Here is a 13,071-nt window from a genome sequence, read left to right as displayed (position 1 = left end):
GGGCGGCTTTTTTATCTTATACTAGCAATGCCAGGTCATCAGCGAATGCTAAGCAGTTCATCTTCAAATTCAGCTTCTTTGTACCTAAGTAGATTCATTTTACCCCTTCTTCTCTTAGGGTTTTCCTCTCTATGTACTCATTACTTTTTTAAAGACAATGTTAAACAAAATTGGCGATAATCCGTCACCTTGCCTGACTCGTGTCTTAATCTCAAAGGGTTCTAAGATTTACTCACGAAATGTTACTTTTGAGATAGTTTCCGTCAGTGTTATACTTTTTTTCTTTTTACAATTTTGTTTGACGTCGCAGCGACACAGATAAATCCTATAGCGACGATGAGAGAGGAAAGAGCTAGGAGTGGGAAGGAAGTCGCCGTGGTCTTAATTAAGATACATCCCAGTATTTGCCTGGTGTGAAAATGAGAAACCACGGAAAACCATCTTCAGGGCTGCCGACAGTGGGGTTCGAACCCACTATCTCCCGGATGGAAGCTCATAACTCGCCCGGTTTACAATGTCGTTGTTTCCGTAGTTGCAGTCAGTGAAAGAGTAGTCCTAGAATAAATATGTTTGACAATTTCAAAGAATAAAATAGAAATACACAATACATATACCTCACATTTCTATTTTTTCATTGAAGAGGCCATTTGTATTTTCTTGCGTAGGAAATGTTCATTTTATTTATTTATTTATTTACTTTTTCATACAGAATTCACTGCCTTATTTCTTTAAGACAGTTTATTACGACATTGGTAGAATATATTATTCTTCTTAATTACAACTCACCTATCATTATTCTTTGTTTCATTTTGTATTGGAGGTCTGAAGAATGTTCTTCACCTACGAGTAGTTGTAAATGTAAGCATTGTCTCTGTATTTTATTTTTGTACGTCATTTTATGCTTTTATGAGCTGCAAGGTCGACGCGGCGTGTTCGGTTCGCCCGAAAGTACGTGGGTTCGATTCCACGTCAGGATAATGAAACATTTAAGAAACGAGATTTCCACTTCCGGAGGTATACGTGGTCCTGAGGTTCACTCAGCCTACTCTAAAAATAACTACCAGGTTATTTCTTGGGGGCGAGGGCGGCCGGGCGTAGAGCTGACCACTCTACTTCATCTTCAAGTGCCGAGGTTACGAATAATGGAAGCCTTTACCTTCCACCCCTCCAGGGGCCTTCACGGCCTGATGACGCAAATAAAAGACGTGGTCTACATCAATGTTTAAATGAGTCTAGGAACATCTAGTTCTTCAACCCTACGTTAGAAATAGTTTTGCATTGTTGTGTAGATACTGACTTTAGTAAACCTAGAACCAGAATGTTCAATTCTGCAATGGAAATTAAATTGCGGTAAACAGAACAGCTCACATCTGACAGTGTAGCTACTTCCGGTTCCTCCACAAGAACTAATATAGTTCCAATAGCTTTTCTCCTGCTTGTGCGTGCAATGCGCTTCAACGTAGAGATCTGGAAGAAAGGAACAATAGGAGCTGCGAACTGGCTTATAGAGAATTGAGCGCCGCATCTCGCCATGAATACTGATAATGTGACGGAGGGAAACGCTCTAATAAGTTACTTAATGGAGGCTGACACTTCAGTAATGCGCCTTCATCAACACAAAGGCACTCACTTTACTTGTTGACGTAAAAGAATAAGTAATGCTAGGCACTGAGCTTCAAAACTAGCTGAGAAAATCTAGCTACTGATAGCGCTCTATAGTGGTGCAAGTACAAACACGTGTCTCCGTTAATATTCATGTAATCAAAAGGCGTTCCGCAAGGGCGAACGTTTTGTCCTCCCTTGTTTCATATTTATAATACACCTAACAAGTCCGCGTGTAGCACATAACAGAACATAAATATTTGTCAACGCGTAATTGTATACATATTATGGTTTAACGTGTTATTCCATGACTACAACAATGCGGTTTGCAAGTCAACATGAGGAAAGGAGTGCGGCAAGGTTGTTCCTAGTAGCTAGATTACGGATGTTTAGGCAGTAATAGGTTAGGATGCAACCTAGTAATGTTTAGAAGAAGGAGGTAACAGATTTATTTATTTATTTAATGTGAATGTACAGGCGATAACCCCAATTACAGTAATATAAATAGTAGTTTTTGCGATGAAACAAACCACTACCGCTCATAAAACGGATGACGAGGTCTGCTGACTGATCGTCATCTCGCAGGATGAGGGAGATGGTAATCGGGATCGGCGCAGATCGATCAGGTCCACGCACTCCGTAAGGATGTGTACCAAGTTCACACATGAGGGGGTTCTCCTTTCAGTAAATAGGAGTGCGTTATTATACCGTAGCCGATCCGAAGAAGATAAAATACCATTGCTTGCCTCCGAAAAAGCTCCAAGTGAAGTCCTCTATATCTTCGTTGTATTTTTCATCGCTCTCTGCTTATTTGGAACTGGAGTGGCCTGCCACTCCGTTTCCCCAATGGACATAACCAAATGTCTCAGTTGAGAGCGATTATCACTCGCTGGAACCTTGTAAGGCAACAGGGGCAATGTAACAGCCTCCTTGGCAGCCTTATTGGCTGAAAGCTTATTATTAAAGATATTTTCGTTGACTGGCAACAAAGACGTTGTACACTCCCAGGTAATGTGATGAGCGCGAGCACAGCTAAGGGGCACGCTAACGTACAGAACATTTCAATGAGGCGCTTAGTTCACTGTCGTATAGCTCCTGTTATGGCTCCATGCGCCTGGAGGCGTAATGATATCTGATGTGGCACTGTGCAAGGATCATTGCAATTCATTCATCAGGTTTTTCATATTCGATTATGATCGAGGTTGTCAATCCATTAGGCCCGAAAAAGGTAACAAGGTCTAGGAACTGTGGGAGCTAAGGCAGCGAATCGACATTAAAGAAAATGAGGTTGAGAAAAACCTGTGTTGAGAGAATTTTCGAGAAAATCGGTGAAACATTTCAAATTTTGATTTTGTTGCCATAAAACACTACTGGCGTTCATCTACCGGACTCTTACACCGCCGCTCCTCTACCGCCATTTTTAAAGTCCGTGCGTTGATTTAAATGTCTCGCGTATTTTGGTGTAAGTAACGGATGTAGATCTTTAATCGCTGTTTTCCCATACTTCAAATTTTCGGTAGTTTTCTGTCTATAAAATGTCCCTTGCATTAATTTTTTTTAGAAAATCCAGTTAAAACTTGCTAAATGATAAGGTGCAGTCAAATTAAAACGGAACACTCATTACAACGTGACCATGGAATGGTTTTGTTCAACAGTAATTGCCAAAAGCGTTAACACATGAATTCCACTCGGAGAGGAGAAAATCAATTCCAGTTTTGTAGAAAGAGGTAGTTCGCTGACGAATCCACAACCACACCAACTCTTGCTCTTCTTCGTCCAAATAAAACTCACGTCCAGGGATGTCCTTGTTCAGGTCGCCAAAAATTTGAAAATCACAAGGTGAAAGTTCCGGGCTATACGGAGGATGTTGAAGTGTTTTCCAACCAACTTGCTGAAGCCTTCGTCAGATTGGAACTATGGGAGCGAGTATTATCATAACTCTGTCAGACAGCATTCCAGAGCGGTTAGAATTTATGGCGTATCGCAGTTTCTGCGAAGTGTCTTCATAGTGTTGCGCCACCAGGCAACGACCACACTTCTCTGCTTTTCTTTGCTTGCCTCCATTTGTACTCTACAGCTGGACGACACACTAGACCATTCCGCGCACTAACAAGAACATAACCCAACAACTGCGTGCACCTGTGAGTTGTCACTATAAATTTCCCCTACCACAGCCATGGCACGATATTGCCACCCTTCGCGTGGAATGTGTGTCGCGGCGGCTGATCGGTTTTCATTTGACTGCCCCCGATACTTCACAGGTATATGGTGAAATATTTTTTTTGCTAATTGCTTTACATCGCACCGACACAGATGGGTCTTATGGCGACGATGGGATAGGAAAGGCTTAGCAATGGGAAGGAAGCGGCCGTGGCCTTAATTAAGGTACAGCCCCAGCATTTGCCTGGTGTGAACATGGGAAACCACAGAAAACCATCTTCAGAGCTGCCGACAGTGGGATTCGAACCCACTATCTCCCGGATGCAAGTTCACAGCTGCGCGCTTCTAACCGCACGGCCAACTCGCCCGGTATGGTGAATTAAAAATAGCCTGGGATTCTTTTTTGAGAAACAAATAATATATTTAAAAAATAATTAATATGTAATGATATATAATCAAATATTGTTTTACAATTCTACAGAATTATCTGCCAAAGACTATTTTAAAAAGTGCATATACGATGAACCTGAATATGGAGTTGAAAAATCAGAATATTTAATACGAGGGACATTTTATGTGGTATCCCATAAAAATGAAGTAATTTGAATATATCTTCTGAACTATGAAAACTAAGATAATGGAATTTCACGAACCGTCTTCTGATATTATATTACATCTTTGATATAAGTTTAAAAAATATAGATTTAATAGTTTAGAACTTTTGAATTTCACTGATGGGTTACCTTGACAGGCAAGTGACTGAAAATATAGTTACTTTTTTTTAATGACGCACAAGTAATGAAAATAGGTTCGCAAAATATAGGAGTTGGTATTTGGTAATACAGTACTTGCTCCCACCCAAAATAAATCGTTGGAGACATTAAATTTAAAGGCGTCGAAACATTTAAAATAAAATAAAAACTTTCCCCTTCACGGAAATCACATGATCATAAATTTGTCTCCCTATCATGGCCATCCATCAACGGCTGCTAATTTCAGATGACAATCAGCCATAAGACATAGCCTGAATGGTTGCTAGGTAACAACACTGTCTGGTCATCCATCCATTCCTTACATCGCAGCCTGCACGGTTGCTAGGTTACACTTCCGTCATGCATACGACCCCAGCCATAAGTCAATATTTTTATTTCATTTCCTTTATTTTTAATGTTATCATACATTTATATTTCCTTTTGTTTCTGTATATATTCGTTTATTTATTTATTTTAACGTACATTATTTCAACGGGCATTTAATAAATACACAGTAATGATATGGGAAATATGAGATGAAATGTTTAGCGATTACTTGAATGTTTTTAGCAAATTTTACATCTATAATTCTTTTGATCGCTACGCACTCATTGTTGATCCTGATGTGTTCTTTTTTTTATTTAATTTTATTCGGAAGTTAGTCGTATTATCATTGGTGGAATAATCGGATGTTTCCGCTTGCATTGTTGAGGTTTAAGGTTGGAAATGATGAAAATTAGTTGAAAATGTCACAAGACAGAGAAGTCCGTCGCTAACGGCTTTAACAACTGAATTAACTTTAAACTATTTTGTAGGGTATTATACAGGCTTCCAAACGACACTTTGTTTCTTGAGATAGCACTGACGGTTCCTAAGTTATAACGATTACCTCAAACGCGGTTTCGTAAAAAAAGGCCCCACATTGGCGGCCATATTGTTTTGGTGAATGACGTCACAGTATTTTGGTTGGTGTCAAACTGTAGTTTAAACATTCTTCTTGTCAACGATATATTTATAATGGAGATATCGCAGATAAATACGGAGATATCAGAGTTGCAATATAGCGCCACGTTTTGTGACGGGCGTCTCAGCGCTAGTAGACGCTCAGTGTCGGACTGAAAAGAAAGCCTTTTCTCGTAAAATATTGGATCTCTTGAGCAAAAGTCATACAAGAATCATACAATTTCCTGAAACATTAATTCGCATATAATGATGTAATTATTGTATTAGCTAGATACATCTTACGTTAAGGGCCTTGTGTTGCTACCCGGCTCGCCCAAGGATTTTATTCTAAGCTGAGTTCTGATCTTGTGCTCAGACAAGCGAGACCAACTGAAAAGCTGTCTTACAAGAGAATCAATGGATCCGGTCGAGAAACCTATCCGAGGATTTCTCCACGCCGACAGCGTGACACTCGAGTATCAGGTTTTGAGGGTCCATAATCCGCACTTCATTACTGTAGGTGGAGTTGCATAGAGGTTACGAGGCATGTCTGGAACCCGAATGTCTAAGCTGTAATCGGTTTGAATGCGAACTAAATTTGGCTGGGAGTAAGTGTCACCTAGTCTGCTCTTCCCTGTTATAGCGATAGTAACATAACTCGCAGGGGTTTTAATAGGCCGATCTCCTATTTTTATGCAAATCTCATAGCAAAACTGTTGTCCGGGCTACTGTATACTTGTAAGTTTCCATTGCAACTTATAAATGCCTAAACATCCGGGCTGTAGGCATGTCGGTAATGCTATGCAACTCTCTAAACACACGCGTTTTACGTGTGGACTATGCTGTACTTCCTAAACCTTAAAAATTTTGTAACCTATCAATGCATAAAAGAAATAAATTCATACACTAATTTTATAGACAGTATTTTGTGGATTGTCAAGTACAGAATGATACAAATATTTTAAAATCCGATGAGGGGATTTTCATATTATTGTGAAACACATATCTTATATTGTCGTTAATGTGATTTTCTTTCTTTTCAGGTATAATATTGATAGAGTACACCAAGCGAAGACGTGCTGGGTGGATACACCACGGCCAGGTAAGCTACCATTCTACGAATTAACATTTTATATCATCTGTGAATGAACTACAGGACATTCTCACCTCAATCCTAGGTGGTGCTATGAAACATGGATCGAATGAATTATTTCAACAGCATCTCTTAGCGCGGGAGTTGGTGTGAATTGACGTATTATCGAAGACAAGGACTTGTTGCATCTCTTTCGATCTTGTAACTGCATAAAATTCGAAAAACTAATGTGGAGTACAAAGAAGCAGACAGATTTCCAATTAAATTAAATTAAAACATTCTTATCCTTATTCTTCTTTCGTTACGGTCTCTGTAGGACCATGGGTACTTTGGTCGAGATTTGGGTTTTCTTTTTTCTTCTCCCAGAACATTTTCATCTTCTCTTGTCTTCTCTTCTCTCCCCCTTTGGTGCTTCTCTATCCTGTTCCTGTGCCTTTCTGTCACTGAGCTCTGGAATATCGGTCGGTGTATATTTATTTCTCCCGTTCTCTGTCCCTTCTTAGTCCACACAGCCCACTTACTTCCCGTCTTTCCTCCGTCCTACCCGTTGTCTCCATGTCCAGAAAATCTTGCTCTTTCGAGTCTTATTTCTTCTAAGATCGTCTTCAAGTTTCGGTACAGTTTGTCCCTTGATATTCGTTTCCATCTCTCACTTCTCTTTTTTTTTTGGTCCCACTATTTTTCTCAGAATGTTTCTCTCTTTTTCCTCTAGTTGCTTTGCCCCATACCTTCCTACTGTCATCGTCTCGGCCGCGTACCTCACTGTTGTCTTATAAGTGCCTGAGCATTGCGTCTGTTGATATGTACACTTGTCTGGTCGCAAGGTAGGTTGTCCTCATTTTTATCACCCTCCATTTTATCCCCTCGCTGTTCTTGTTCATTTCTGTTACATATTCTACAATTCAACGTTTCTACCTTCTGCACTGTGCCTTCTGGTGTTTTACAAACTCCGGTGGTATTCTAAGGCGTTCCGTAGCCCTACCCTTCTGGCTGTCTTGGTCATGTTGTGCAGTTGCTTCTTCCAACCATCTCGCCTACTATGGCTATGCCGTCCGCAAAGGCTAGACATTCCACCTGTGCCCTGTTATCTTTCTTGTGCTCCACATGAGCCTTTGGCATCCCAATTTTGTAGTTTATTGTCCTCCTTTGTCTGGTAACTTCGTCCAGTGCTATGTTAAATTCACAAATTCATAAATGAAAATAGATTTACTGACTATAAAGAAACCTAATAATGTCATGTGGTGTCCGATAAAATTAGGGATTACAATTACTTTAGTAGATCTTACTCATCCGCCCTTTTAAATGCATTTATGAGAACAGAGTTGCCGGGATACTAATTGAATGAAACGTAGAGTTTGTAGAAAATATAAATAAATATTGTCCATATTTATACAAAATCAGGTGGGTTTTATTGACAGTGTCCTTTAGTGCAAATCTCACTTAGAGTAGTAGTCCATTGTGCCGCTAGTAACGTAACGTTTAACTAACTTCATGTTTGTTATGTTATTTATTGCGATCAGTGTTCTCTGGCTGGTCGTCAAGGAGCACGGATAGCAAAGTAGTTTCTCAATATTTTCCTACAACGTGTGACCACTGCTCAAATTGTCCGAGATGAAAGCGTTATACTGGGCACAGAGTTCCCTATTCAATGACGCACACATCGCATTTTTTAGTTTAGTAGTGATGGAGAGATCCTGTCGTAAATGGGATAATTGCCTCACTGTTCTTACCTATGGAAATTCTCGTGGATATCACTGTTGCAGTTCTCCATGCTTGAGGTAACTGAAGCAAGGTACTACATTTCTGTAACAGGTTGTATTTTCGCATTGTTGGAGGTCATTATGAAATTAGCGATACAAGGTGTGTAACGCGATGTTTCCTAGCAACCGTGCGGGATGTGATGTGAAGTATTGATGGATGGCCATGATTAAGAGACATATAGAAGGCTCTCTTACCAAAGAGATCTGATCTCATCACACTCTAGAGAAATGATTATTTCATTCGTAGTAGTTTCATAGACCCTGAGCCACTTTCCCCCTTTCGATGCCCTGAATCCTATATCCAAATTCCACACAGATGCTTCTCGGAAACAATTCGCTGAATGTAGTGTCGTCTGCATGCTGTAGATTCGAAATATTTCTATCACCGATAGGAAATCCAGTATTATCTTAATCGAGAAGAGCTCTCATTACGGAGAGGGGTACAGGTACGTAGAACCCCTGCTCCTAAGTTTAGGACTTCTAAGGGTTGCCCCTTTTGGGCACCTCTTAAGACATGCAAGGGATAATCCGGATTTGTTTTACCGCCTTCACAACAAGGCATTGAGTATCCTCCCTTAGAATAGGAAGTGATATTAGCTTTCAGCTTATAATTATGTTCCTTTTCTGTTAATATAGAGAATAGGAGCTAAGGACATACCTCCGAACAACTACAGTATGTGGCAATGGAGAAAGGTAAAAAAAATGACACATTGTCTGGAGAGAATTCGTGATAACTGGCTAATCTTTGAACTGACTAGCAGATGTACCCGTGCTTCGCTACGGGATTCTCAGAAAGACTGACTTTGTGGTTTCCCTAACTAAATTCAACATAGGTCATTACAAAAACGTCAGTAAAAATGTAGCGATTAAAAGCAATGTTATCATATATAATACTCGATCAAATGACAACTGCACATTTTCTCATGTTTAACGAACAGTACTACGGTGCCGATCTAACAGACATAAGTTCCAGATCTGGAATGGCCAGGCCGCAGACTGCCGTGAAAACTCGTGTGCCATTATTCCGTTAAATATGCACAATTCTCATTCCAATCAGTGCCTCAGAGTAGGGATTGAATGGCTCGAATGCTATGATGAACCAGTGTGTTACGTACCAATAGTATCGGGAAATTTATGAAACAGAGGAATAGCATGCTAAAGAAGAATGTTATCTAACTCCCCAGCTACTTCCCGCCAATATTTAGGCAGATTGTTACACTCAGTACGACCGGGCGAGTTGGCCGTGTGGTTAGGGGCGCGCAGCTGTTAGCTTTCATCCGGCAGATAGTGGATTCGAACCCCACTGTCAGCAACCCTGAAGATGTTATTCCGTGGTTTCCCATTTTCACACCAGGCAAATGCTGGGGCTGTACCTTAATTAAGGCCAAGTCTGCTTCCTTTACACTCATAGCCCTTTCCTATCGCATCGTCGCCATACGTCGGTGCGACGCAAGGCTAATTCAAAAAAATACTCGGTACGCAGCAGTAATCCTATCTATCGGAGATGAGTGGCAACAGAAGACAAAGCACATCACAACAATGGTGAATATAATGTTATTGTTGATCAATTTTATGAGCTTGCCATATTGTAGGCCTTCACATTTAGTTTTCTTTAGACTCTATGATATTGGGGCGTCTTATAAAATTATTTATAGCGTAAACTGTAGTTCGTTATTCTCTGACTTTACATACCGATTTTCATTAAATCCTGTTTACCCGTTTTCTCGTGACTCGGCGCTGATATGGACTTAGTAACAAAAATCCAAATTCGTGAATATCTCTGATCATAGCCGGTATAGTAACAATGTATAAGACATAAGTGATTGGAAATATGATACTATATAACTTTAGTAGTATTTATCGATACGACCACTAAAAACATAATTATTTGGGAATTGCATTTTAGGCCTTCCCCTAAACTACCATTTCTTTCAGCGTGAATAAAATTATTTATGGCCTAGATTATAGCGACTTATTCCCCGACTTTGCATACCGATTTCCATTAAATTCTCTTCAGCCGTTTTCTCGTGATGCGTGTACAGACAGACAGACAGACAGACAGACAGACAGACAGACAGACAGACAGACAGACAGACAGACAGACAGACAGACAGACAGACAGACAGACAGACAGACAGACAGACAGACAGACAGACAGACAGACAGACAGACAGACAGACAGACAGACAGACAGACAGACAGACAGACAGACAGACAGACAGACAGACAGACAGACAGACAGACATTACGGAAAAGTAAAAAGTGCATTTCCTTGTTACTGTGGGCACGACTGATACAGAAATACTATCCTTTATAAATGCTGATCAATGCACAGGCAAAACTCTTATTATATATAGATTACATGTGGATTAATCTACCCTACCTTGTAACAAGATGGAATGTAAGACTTTGAGAGGGCAAAAATGACATTAAATACCCAAGAATGAAAGGGAACACACTACCACCTCAACCGTGCTAAGTAGTGTCCAGCTGCGTGGCCTCTAGGTATCAGGGTCCCTGATTCGATTTATGAACGGGCTGTGGGATTTCAGACATGAAAAGTTAATTGCCATGGCTCGGGGACTAAGTGTTGGTGACGTCCCCAACATCGCCACAACTCGCACACGACAGATGCCGTCCTTCCTTTTACAATTTGTTTCACGTCGCACCGACACAAATAAGTCTTATGGGGACGACGGGAGGGGAAAGGACTAGCAGTGGGAAAAAATCGGCCGTGGCCTTAATTAAGGTACAGTCTGGTGTGAAAATGGGAAATCACGGAAACCATGTTCGGGGGTACCGACAGTGGGGTTCGAATCCACTATCTCCCGGATGCAAGCTCACAGCTGCGCGCCCCTAACCGCACGGCGAACTTGCCCGGTTCTCAAATACCAAACCCTATTCACCAAGAATTCATGACATTAAACATCTTTTAAAAATAGCAACTTTAATGAGAAACATCACTTTACAATGGATCCGCGCACATGTAGGAGTAGAAGGCAACGAACTGGCAGACAAACTAGCAAAAAACAGAAATGGCACTAGTACCTACATGAACCAATCCACTGGCAGCTAACTCAGTCAAGAAGACAATCATAAATAAAGCCATTGAAAAATGGAAGAAAGAAACTACTCAACTTACTACAATGAAGAAATGGAAAAAAATAAATGGCCTATGGGACAAAAATAAAATCAAGCTGAGGTAAGAAGCAGTGGCGATCTTCAGATTTGAAACAGGACATGACTGCTTGGCTGCATATCTACCTAGAATCAAAATTTACCGGACAGAAAAGTGTACCATCTGCAGAATTACTGGATCAGTGATGGACTCCAAACACCTACTTCAGTGCATAGGTCTGAACCCAACCCAACAAAAAACAAGGCAATTTACCAGTACTATACTGAAACAAGGTGAAATAAGGCTCTCTTCTCCAATACATCTGTACTTTATTAATGTTATTTACATATTACTGTTTTCTAGAGATATCAATCTTTTATTGGAGTTACACCCCAATAAAGCCACAGGTTACAACGACAGCAATGTAAAAAATTATATGATAAAATAAAATAAAGTGAAATAAATTCCCTGGCACTACTGACTCGGAGGAAACTTTCGCTTAACAACCGACCGCTGCTTAGTTCGAAGGCCTGCAGACTGCGAGTGGCGCGTGGTCAGCGAAACGAATTCTCTCAGCTGTTATTCTTGACTTTCTAGAACAGCACCGCCGTCTCACCGCCAGATATATCCTGAATTGTATTCACTTAGGCCGAGTTGTTCTTGAAGCAGTCCTGAGATCGAAATTAAAATTCCTTGACCTGCCCGGGAACCAAACCCGGCTCATCTGGATGCAAGGCATGTTTCACTATCTCAATACCCCAGGGCCAAGGCACACTCTTAATAATTTTAGCCACTGAACTAAAACAAATAGCATTGTTAATTAATTTACGTTTACGATTTGAAGAACGTTTGTTTGAAAGATGTGAGATCCCCTTTAAGCAAAGAGGAATGTAGAATATGGTGTAGGTGGGTGTCTCTTCTTCCAGATCGATATCTTATACAACTGGCGACCGAGATTCGAGCGGAGGACATTGTGACTATGTAACACGTGTAAGAAGGAACTCAGCTGTGAGAAGACGAGAAATAATTTGGGCGTGCGCCAAACGTCCATAAAAAGGCAGAGCATTCTACAGAGATCAGGGCAATTCAGATGTTAGACATTTTATAGTCCCATATAGAAGAGGTACTGTTTATGTCATGAAATACAAAGGAGCTGCCATGAACTTCTGGAATGTAATCCAGTAAATGTTCCAAAATTCTCTTTGGACTAACAATGTTGTTATTTGCGTCGGTGTAGTTTCTACCGAATCGAGACCGTATGTGGATTATACAGGTGTTTCGAACGTCCCGTATTACCCCCCCCCCCATCCACCCACATAACTGTGTAACTATGTCACTTGAAATAACTTCAAAAAGAGGAGAATCGTGTTCTCTAAAACCATCGCAAGTTCGCACGGTTGGCGGACTCTAAAGTAATTCTGAATCAGCGTTGTATCCACGAAATAGACTCTATATATTACAAGAGTTTACTAACATCAGCTTTGGCAATTCCGTCCGTCCATTCTACTGGACTGATTTGCTTAATTTATGTTTTATTCTCTCCGGAATTACCTGACGGTGAATTATGAGACATTGATAAGTCTCTAAGTTCAGCGAACATTGCGTAGTCATGAAATCAAATCCTTAAATTATCACTCGAATAGT

General features: G+C 40.5%; 1 protein-coding gene across 1 annotated transcript in view; it reads left to right on the top strand.

Moving 5' to 3' along the window:
- Nucleotides 1-13,071, top strand: part of LOC136884576 (dual 3',5'-cyclic-AMP and -GMP phosphodiesterase 11A) — a 638,170-nt gene that overhangs the window by 154,125 nt on the left and 470,974 nt on the right. Inside the window, exon 2 of the mRNA XM_068229957.1 lies at nucleotides 6,500-6,558. The gene's annotated coding sequence lies outside the window, so the exon portion shown is untranslated. The remainder of the gene's footprint in view (nucleotides 1-6,499; nucleotides 6,559-13,071) is intronic.

This window comes from Anabrus simplex, chromosome 12 (assembly GCF_040414725.1).
Source record: "Anabrus simplex isolate iqAnaSimp1 chromosome 12, ASM4041472v1, whole genome shotgun sequence".
NCBI classification, from domain to species: Eukaryota; Metazoa; Arthropoda; class Insecta; order Orthoptera; family Tettigoniidae; genus Anabrus; species Anabrus simplex.
The sequence above is the reverse complement of the archived record's forward strand: the minus strand, read 5'-3'. Positions and strand labels throughout refer to the sequence as shown.